Raw genomic sequence first — 9927 nt, forward strand, 5'->3', positions numbered from 1 at the left:
ACCCTCTTGGAGAGCTAAACATGCAACTGGAGGCTAGGCTGCTCGTGGATCTGGGGCTTCCTCGGTGGTGGTGGGGATGATGATTTCTTTACCAGTCCACAACAGAGCTCAGCAGCAAGACATCCCTGCAATGGGCTGCAGGTCACACATCTTCCTCCCACCCAAGCCCACAGATCCTCGCTTGGGTGGCAGCAGGAGTAGGGGGAACAGTGATGAGCCTTCTGAGTCTCTGGAAGGGTCTAGGGATAGAATAGAGGAAAGAAGACAACACACAAGCCTGGCTGGTGCTGAGGTGTGGTAAGCACTGCCTGTTCACACAAAGGGAAAGTAAGGTACCTCTTGGTAGGTTGCTGCTGTGGGGCATTTCTGGGCAGACTGTGAGTTGGAATCCCTTGAACTGAAGCGCTCTGGCTGGGACCCGTCATTGTGTGACCATGTCTCACCCAGCACCAGCATTTGAATTCCATGATTCAAAAGAGTTCTGGTATCATTTATTCATAGCCTGCATCCTCAAGAGCTGCTATATCAGGGGTATACCAGCAAACTCCTTTTCTGCTGTCTAGAAGACATTATACCCCATAAAAATATTAGCCACCTCTTCTCGGGGAGCATACTCCATCAGACAAAGGCCCAGGCAGTGTCAGGGCCCCTCAGAAAGGGACTAGGGTAAATGATGGCAACAGAAACACAGTACCTTACTTTACCAGGGGTTGTTTGGGTTATGCATAGGACCTCAGTTCCAAGCAGTCTACCTGAGACTGGACATGTTTGAAGGGAATGGGTGTTAGATTGCAGGCTTTGCCCCCCACCCCAAACTTCCACATCGTCTATGGATCCACAGCCACATCTTAGCCTTGCCTCTCTTGCTGTCACCCTATTCAAATCCTGAGACTGGAACCGTGTGATGGCCTGATAGGCCCTTGGTTGCAGGATGGTTGGCAGGGAAGTGCAGACCACTTCTGCATTCTGTGGCAGCCAGAGGAGAGAATTACTGCTTGAGCACAAACTGTACCAGACCCTGGAAACCTGTTACCTCCTTTAGCCTTCAATACAGCTTTGCCAGTAAGAGGTTAGTCTCCCCATATGAAAGATAAGTAGGCTCAAAGTTGTCAGGAAGTACCCAAGACAACATATTAAGTGGTGGTGCCAGGATTGGAACCCAGGTGTGATAAAAACATTATGCAGGCCCTTTCCTCTGCATTGTACTGCCTCCTTAACATTAAGCACCTACGGTGTGCCAGCCTCTGTTATCAAGTCTTTTAAATACATTCTCTTTTTTTGGCTTTAAAAAATAGGGCCTTGATAAAATTCCACTCCAAATACTCTAATGGGGTCCAACTTACTTCACACTATCCTATCAAAGTCTCCTGATAGATAATAGTGCTACAATGAAAAATTGCATACCAGGACAGCTACTGCCATTTTATAACCATATGGCAATTCATAATTTAACTTTAAAAATATTTTCTAGTACTCCTAAGAGGTATTGGTAACTACTAGGAATAAGAGGTATCTCGTTGAGTAAGAAACATCATGGGAACAAAATTTGGCCCAAGTCAAACATAAGAACTAAAGTAGTCATGTCAGGATAAGAATTTGGGATTCCAGATTTCTACAGCATATAAAGTTTTTTTTTAAAAAAAATTTATTTATTTATTTGTTTATGGCTGAGTTGGGTCTGTTGCTGCATGTGGGCTTTCTCTAGTTGCTGTGAGCAGGGGCTACTCTTCGTTGTGGTGTGTGGGCTTCTCATTTCAGTGGCTTCTCTTGTTGCAGAGCACGGGCTGCAGGTGCGCGGGCTTCAGTAGTTGTGGCATGTGAGCTCAGTAGTTGTGGCCCGCGGGCTCTAGAGCGCAGGCTCAGTAGTTGCAGCGCACAGGCTTAGTTGCTCCGCGGCACGTGGGATCTTCCTGGACCAGGGCTCGAACCTGTGTCCCCTGCATTGGCAGTCGGATTCTTAACCACTGCGCCACCAGGGAAGCCCTATCACAAGTTTTTTACAATGCTATTTTTCGAGTCTTTTCCCTCTTGCCTTTTTTTTTTTTTAAGTATAATTTATATACAATAAAGTTCACCCTTTATAGTGTAAGTTCTGTGAGTTTGGACAAATGTATACAGTAGTGAACTGCCATCACTATCAAGGTATAGTTTACATCACCCCCAAAACTCTTGGAACTCTTTGTAGTCAACCCCTACCCCCACCCTCAGATTCCGGGAGCCCCCGATCTTTTTTCTGTCCCTATAGTTTTGCCTTCATGTGAATGTCATGTAAAAAGAATCATACAGCATGTAGGCTTATTTTATGCCTATAGGCATAGAATAAAATAACCTCTGGTGTACTTAGAATAAGATAACCTCTGGTGTACAGTTCTATAAGCTTTGACAAATGCATAGAGTTGTGTAACCAACACAAGGTAAAGAACAGTTCCATTACCCTCTGCCCTCCTCCATCAAATTCATCCCTGCTACTTTATAGTAAAAACCTCCCTACCTCTTAACTCCTGGCAACCCTGATTTGTTCTTTGTCCCTATAGTTTTATCTTTTGGAGAATGTCATATAGATGGAATTATACAATATGTAGCCTTTGGAGACTGGCTTCTTTCTCTAAGCACATTTGAGATTCATCTACATTATTGGGTTTATCAATAGTTCCTTATCTGAGTTACACTCCATTGTATGGATGTACCACCATTAGTTTATCCATTCCCCAGTTGAAGGGACATTGGGTTGTTTCCAGGTTTGGGTGATTACAAATAAACCTGCTGTAAACATTTGCATGGATATTTTTGTGTTTTCATTTCTTTAAATACTTAGAGTTGGTTTGCTAGGATATATGGTAAGTATATGTTTAACAGTCTCAGAAACTGCTAAACTTTCTCAAAGTAGCTCTACCATTTGGCATTCCCATCAGTGTGTGAAAATTCTCCACACCTTTTCCAGCAGCTGGCATTGTCAGTTTTTTGACATTAGCTAATCTAGTAGGATATAGTGGTATCTCATTGTAGTTTTGATTTGCATTTTTCTACTGACTAATGATTTGAGAGTATTTTCATGTGCCATCCAAATATCTTCTTTGGTAAAATGTTCAACTCTCTTGCACATTTTGTATTGGGTTGCTCATTTTATTGTTGAGTTTTGAGAATTCTACATATAATTGGATAAAAATTCTTTATCAGATATATGTATGTTTTGTAACATTTTTTCCTCAGTCTGTGGCTTGTCTTTTCATTCTTTAAAAAGTGTCTTTTTTTCATTCTGAAAAAGCTTTTCATTTATGGCCACACAGCATGCGGGATCCTAGCTCCCCAACCAGGGATTGAACCCGTGACCCCTGCAGTGGAAGCCCAGAGTCTTAACCACTGGACTACTAGGGAAGTCCCCTGAAAAAGCTTTTAAAACATTTAAAATTTTAAAAAATATTGTGGTAAAATACATATAAAATTTACCATCTAAACCATTTTTAAGTATAGAGTGGCATTAAATACATTCACATTTGTGCAACCATCACCACGATCCATCTTCAGAACTCTTTTCATCTTGCATAACTGAAAGTCTACCATCTAAACACTAATTCATCCTCCCCCCAGCCCCTGACAACCACCATTCTACTTTCTGCCTCTGAATTTGATTACTCTTGGTACCTCATATAAGTGGAATCATACAGTATTTGTCCTTTTGTGACTAGCTTATTTCACTTAGCATAATGTCTTCAAGGTTCATACATGTTGTAGCATGTGGCAGAATTTCCTTTTTAAGGCTAAATAATATTCCATTGTAGTGTACACCATATTTTGTTTATCCATTTACCCATTGATGGACACTTAAGTTGCTTTTACCTTTTGGCTATTGTGAATAATGCTGCTTTAAGTATGGGTAAACAAATATCTATTTGAGCCCCTGCTTTTAATTCTTTAGGGTATATACCCAAGAATGGGATTGCTGGATCATATGGTAACTCATTTTTAATTTTTTGAGGAACTGCCATACTATTTTCTGTAGAGACTGCACCATCTTATGTTCCCAACAACAGTGCTCTAGGATTCCAGTTTCCCCTCATCCTAACACTTTTTCTTTTCTTCCTTTCTCTTTCTTTCCCTTCCTTTCCTCCCTCCTTCCCTCCCTTCCTTCTTTTTCTTTCATCATCCTAAAGGGTGTGAAGTGATATGTGATTTTGATTTGCATTTCCCTAATGATTAGTGATGTTGAGCATCTTGTGCTTATTGGTCATCTGTATATCTTCTTCACCCATTAAAAAATTTCTTTTTATTGTTGAGTTGTAGAAGTTCTTTATATATTCTGCATATTAACTCCTTATCAGATATGATTTGCAAATATTTACTCCCACCTCCTGGATTGCCTTTTCATTCTGTTGATTGTGTCCTTCAATGCATAGTTTTAAATTTGGATATAGTTCAGTTTTTTCTTTTGTTGGCTGTACTTTTGGTGTCATACACAAAAAATCATTGCCAAATCCAATGTCGTGAAGCTTTCTGCCTATGTTTATTTCTAAGAGTTTTGTAGTTTTAGCTCTTACATTTAGATCTTTGATCTATTTTGAGTTTTTATATATGGTATAAGGAAAGGGTCCAACTTCATTCTTTTGCATGTGGATATCCAGTTTTCTCAACTCTATTCTTTATCTAAACAGTGTCTTTTGAAGAGAAGACATTTTAAATTTTGTTGGAGCTTAAAAAATTTTTTTATTGGCGTATAGTTGCTTTAAAATGTTGTGTTAGTTTCTGAGGTACAGCAAAGTGAATCAGTTATATGTATACATATATCCACTCTTTTTTAGATTTCCTTCCCATTTAGGTCACCACAGAGCATTGAATAGAGTTCCCTGTGCTATACAGTAGGTTCTCATTAGTTATCTATTTTATACATAGTGGTGTATATATGTGAATCCCAAGCCCCCAATTCATCCCATCCCCCCTTCCCTTTGATGAAGTTTAATTTATTATTTTATTCTTCTATGGAAGATGCTTTTGGTGTCATAGCTAAGGAATCTTCGTCTAACATAAGATTACAAAGGTTCTCTCCTATGTTTCCTTTTATGAGTTTTATAGTTTTAGGCTTTACATTTAGGTCCGTGAGCCATTTGGGGTTAATTTTTGTATATGGCACAAGGTATGGCACCACGTTCATTTTTTTTTTTTTTAGCATGTAGTTACCCAATTGTTCTAGCAGTGTGTGTTGAGAAGGCTATCCTTTCTCCATTGCATTGCTTTTGTACTTTTGTCAAAAATCAATTGTCTATATATGCGTGGGTTTTTTTCTGGACCCTCTGTTATGTTCCATTGATGTATTTGTCTACCTTTATGCCAGTATTACACTGTTTTGATTACTGTAGCTGTATAATAATTTGGGAGATCAGATAGTCTTAGGCCTTCAATTTTGTTCTTTTTCAGGATTGTTTTGGCTCTTTGGGGGTCTTTTGCATTTCCACATGAATTTTAGAATCGGCTTGTCTATTTCTACAAAAGAGCCTGCTGGGATTTGGTTGGGATTGCATTGAATCTATAGATTAATGTGGGGGAAGAATTGACCTCTTAACAATATTGAGTCTTTGGCTCATGAACAAGACGTAGTCCTCCATTTATTTAGGCCTTTAATTTTTCTCAGCAATATTTTTTATAGTTTTCAGTGTACAGGTCTATCACATTTTTTCAGATTTATCCCCACTTATTTCATATTTTTGGATGCTATTATAAATGGTATTTTAAAATTTTCAATTCCCAGTCATTCACGGCTAGTATATAAAAATACAATTGTAGCAGTGAATTTCCAGTCATTCACTGTTAGTATATAAAGATACAATTGTGGGACTTCCCTGGCAGTCCAGTGGTTAAGACTGTGCGCTCCCAATGCAGAGAGGGCACGGGTTCAATCCCTGGTTGGGGAACTAAGATACTACATGCCTCACGGCACGGCCAAAAATGTATATACATATACAATTGGTTTCTGTATATAGATATTATATCCTGAAACTTTGCTAAACCTACTTAGTTCTAGTAGCTTTTTTCTAGATTTCATTATACTTTCTATATAGATAATCATGTTCTCTGTGAATAAAGATTGTTTTACTTTTTTGTTGTTGTTCTCTTTTTAAATTTGTTCCTATCTTCAAGATTTTTTTTAAGGTTTTCTTTTTTAAAAATTTAAATACAGTTAATTTACAATATTGTGTTAGTTTCAGGTGTACAGCAAAGTGATTCAGTTATACATACATATATATATATATATATATATATATATATATATATATATATATATATATATATTCTTTTTCAGACTCTTTTCTATCATAGGTTATTACAAGGTATTGAATATAGTTCCCTATGCTATACAGTAGGTCCTTGTTGTTTACCTATTTTATATAGTACTGTGTATATGTTAATCCCAAACTCCTAATTTATCTCCCCTGCCCCACTATCCCCTCTGGTAACCATAAGTTTGTTTTCTACATCTATTTCTGTTTTGTAAATAAGTTTGTTTGTATGATTTCTTTAGATTCCACAGATAAGTGATATCACATGATATTTGTCTTACTCTGACTGACTTACTTCACTTAATATAGTAATCTCTAGGTCCATCCATGTTGCTGCAAATGGCATTATTTTATTCTTTTTTAAAAATTTATTTATTTATTTATTTTTTTGGCTGCGTTGGGTCTTCGTTGCTGCGCACGGGCTTTCTCTAGTTCTGGTGAGCGGGGGCTACTCTTTGTTGCAGTGTGCGGGCTTCTCATTGCAGTGGCTTCTCTTGTTGCGGAGCATAGGCTCTAGGCCCACGGGCTTCAGTAGTTGTGGCACGCGGGCTCTAGAGCACAGGCTCAGTAGCTGTGGCGCACAGGCTTAGTTGCTCCGCGGTATGTGAGATCTGCCCGGACCAGGTATTGAACCCGTGTCCCCTGCATTGGCAGGTGGATTCTTAACCACTGCGCCACCAGGGAAGTCCCTATTTTACTCTTTTAATGGTGGAGTAATATTCCATTGTATATATATATACAACATCTTCTTTATCCATTCATCTGTTGATGCACATTTACATTACTTCCACGTCTTGGTTATTGTAAATAGTGCTACAATGAACATAGGGGTGCATGTATCTTTTTGAGTTAGATTTTTCGCCAGATATATGCCCAGGACTGGGATTGCAGGATCATATGGTAACTCTATTTTTAATCTTTTAAGGAACTTCCATACTATTCTCCATAGTAGCTGTACCAATTTACGTTCCCGCCAAGAGTGTAGGAGGGTTCCTTTTTCTCCACCCTCTCCAGCATTTATTGTTTGTAGACTTTTTGATGATGGCCATTCTGACTGGTGTGAGGTGATACCTCATTGTAGTTTTGATTTGCATTTCTCTAATAATTAGTGATGTTGAGCATCTTTTTATGTGCTTTTTGCTCATCTGTATGTCTTCTTTGGAGAACTGTCTACTTAGATCTTCTGCCCATTTTTTGACTGGATAGTTTGTTTTCTTGATATTAAGCTGTATGAGCTGTTTGTATATTTTGGAAATTAATCACTTGTCAGTAGCATAGTTTGCAAATATTTTCTCCTGTGGGTTGTCTTTTCATTTTGTTTATGGTTTCCTTTGCTGTGCTACTTCTTCATTTCTAATATGCATACCTCTATTTTCTTTTCTTGCCTTATTGTGGTGGCTGGAACTCCCAGTACTACATTGAATAAGAATGGTGTGTTTGGGGATCCCCAGCTTTTTCCTGATCATAGGGGTAAGCATTCTGTCTTTAACCATTAAGTATGTTAGCTGTAGATTTTTTTGTATTTCCCTTTACCAGTATGAGATACAAAGTTTTTTTGTTTTTTTCAGGAAAGGATTTTGGATTTTCTCAATTGTTTTTGTACATTGATTGATATAATCACACTGTTTTTCTTTTTCAGTTTGTTTTTATGGTGAATTACATTGATTGGCTTTCTAATGTCAAATCAAACCTTCAATCATGTGAATAAATCCCAGTTGGCCATGACTTTCACTGGGCCAAAATAAAAGTGTTGGCAGGGTCACACTCCCTCCAGAGATTCTAGGGGGAAATCCATTTCCTTGCTATTTCCAGCTTCTAAAGGCTGCTTAGATTACTAAGGTCATGTCCCCTTCCCCCATCTTCAAAGCAGCAATGTAGTATCTTCTCTATCTCATTCAAATCCTCCTGCCTTCCACTTATAAGGACTCTAGTTTTTAAATTTTTTTTTATTTTTTTAACATCTTTATTGGAGTATAATTGCTTTACCATGGAGTGTTAGTTTCTGCTTTATAACAAAGTGAATCAGTTATACATATACATATGTTCCCATATCTCTTCCCTCTTGCATCTCCCTCCCTCCCAACCTCCCTATCCCACCCCTCTAGGAGGTCACAAAGCACCAAGCTGATCTCCCTGTGCTATGCGGCTGCTTCCCACTAGCTATCTATTTTACATTTGGTAGTGTATATATGTCCTTGACACTCTCTCACCCTGTCACATCTTACCCCTCCCCCTCCCCATATCCTCAAGTCCATCCTCTAGTAGGTCTGTGTCTTTATTCCCGTCTTGCCACTAGGTTCTTCATGACCTTTTTTTCCCCCCCCTTAGATTCCATATATATGTGTTAGCATACTATATTTGTTTTTCTCTTTCTGACTTACTTCACTCTGTATGACAGACTCTAACTCCATCCACCTCACTACAAATACCTCCATTTCATTTCTCCTTATGGCTGAGTAATATTCCATTGTATATATGTGCCACATCTTCTTTATCCATTCATCTGTTGATGGACACTTAGGTTGCTTCCATGTCCTGGCTATTGTAAATAGAGCTGCAATGAACATTTTGGTACATGACTCTTTTTGAATTATGGTTTTCTCAGGGTATATGCCCAGTAGTGGGATTGCCGGGTCATATGGTAGTTCTATTTTTAGTTTTGTAAGGAACCTCCATACTGTTCTCCATAGTGGCTATATCAATTTACATTCCCACCAACAGTGCAAGAGGGTTCCCTTTACTTCACACCCTCTCCAGCATTTATTGTTTCTAGATTTTTTGATGATGGCCATTCTGACCGGTGTGAGATGATATCTCACTGTAGTTTTGATTTGCATTTCTCTAATGATTAATGATGTTGAGCATTCTTTCATGTGTTTGTCGGCAATCTGTATATCTTCTTTGGAGAAATCTCTATTTAGGTCTTTTGCCCATTTTTGGATTGGGTTGTATGTTTTTTTGATATTGAGCTGCTTGAGCTGCATGAGCTGCTTGTAAATTTTGGAGATTAATCCTTTGTCAGTTGCTTCATTTGCAAATATTTTCTCCCATTCTGAGGGTTGTCTTTTTGTCTTGTTTATGGTTTCCTTTGCTGTGCAAAAGCTTTTAAGTTTCATTAGGTCCCATTTGTTTATTTTTGTTTTTATTTCCATTTCTCTAGGAGCTGGGTCAAAAAGGATCTTGCTGTGATTTATGTCATAGAGTGTTCTGCCTAACAATATTAATTCTTCCAATCCATGAACATGGTATATCTTTCCATCTGTTTGTGTCATCTTCAATTTCTTTCATCAATACCTATTCGTTTTCCAAGTATGAGTCTTTTACTTTCTTAGTTAGTTTTATTCCTAGGTATTTAATTCTTTTTGATTCAGTTGTAAATAGGCTTGTTTTATTAATTTCTCTTTCTGATAATTCATTATTATTGTATAGAAAGGCAACTGACTTCTGTGTATTAATTGTGTATCCTGCAACGTTACTGAATTCATTTATTAGTTCTAATAACTTTAGGTGTTTTTTTTTAAAATTGGGGTATAGTCGCTTTACAATGTTGTGTTAGTTTCTGCTGTACAGTGAAGTGAATCAGCTATAGGTATACATATATCTCCTTTTTTTTGGATTTCTTTCTCCTTTAGGTCACCACAGAGCACTGAGTAGAGTT

The sequence above is a fragment of the Balaenoptera borealis genome, assembly GCF_965194805.1.
Source record: "Balaenoptera borealis genome assembly, chromosome: X".
Classification (NCBI taxonomy): domain Eukaryota; kingdom Metazoa; phylum Chordata; class Mammalia; order Artiodactyla; family Balaenopteridae; genus Balaenoptera; species Balaenoptera borealis.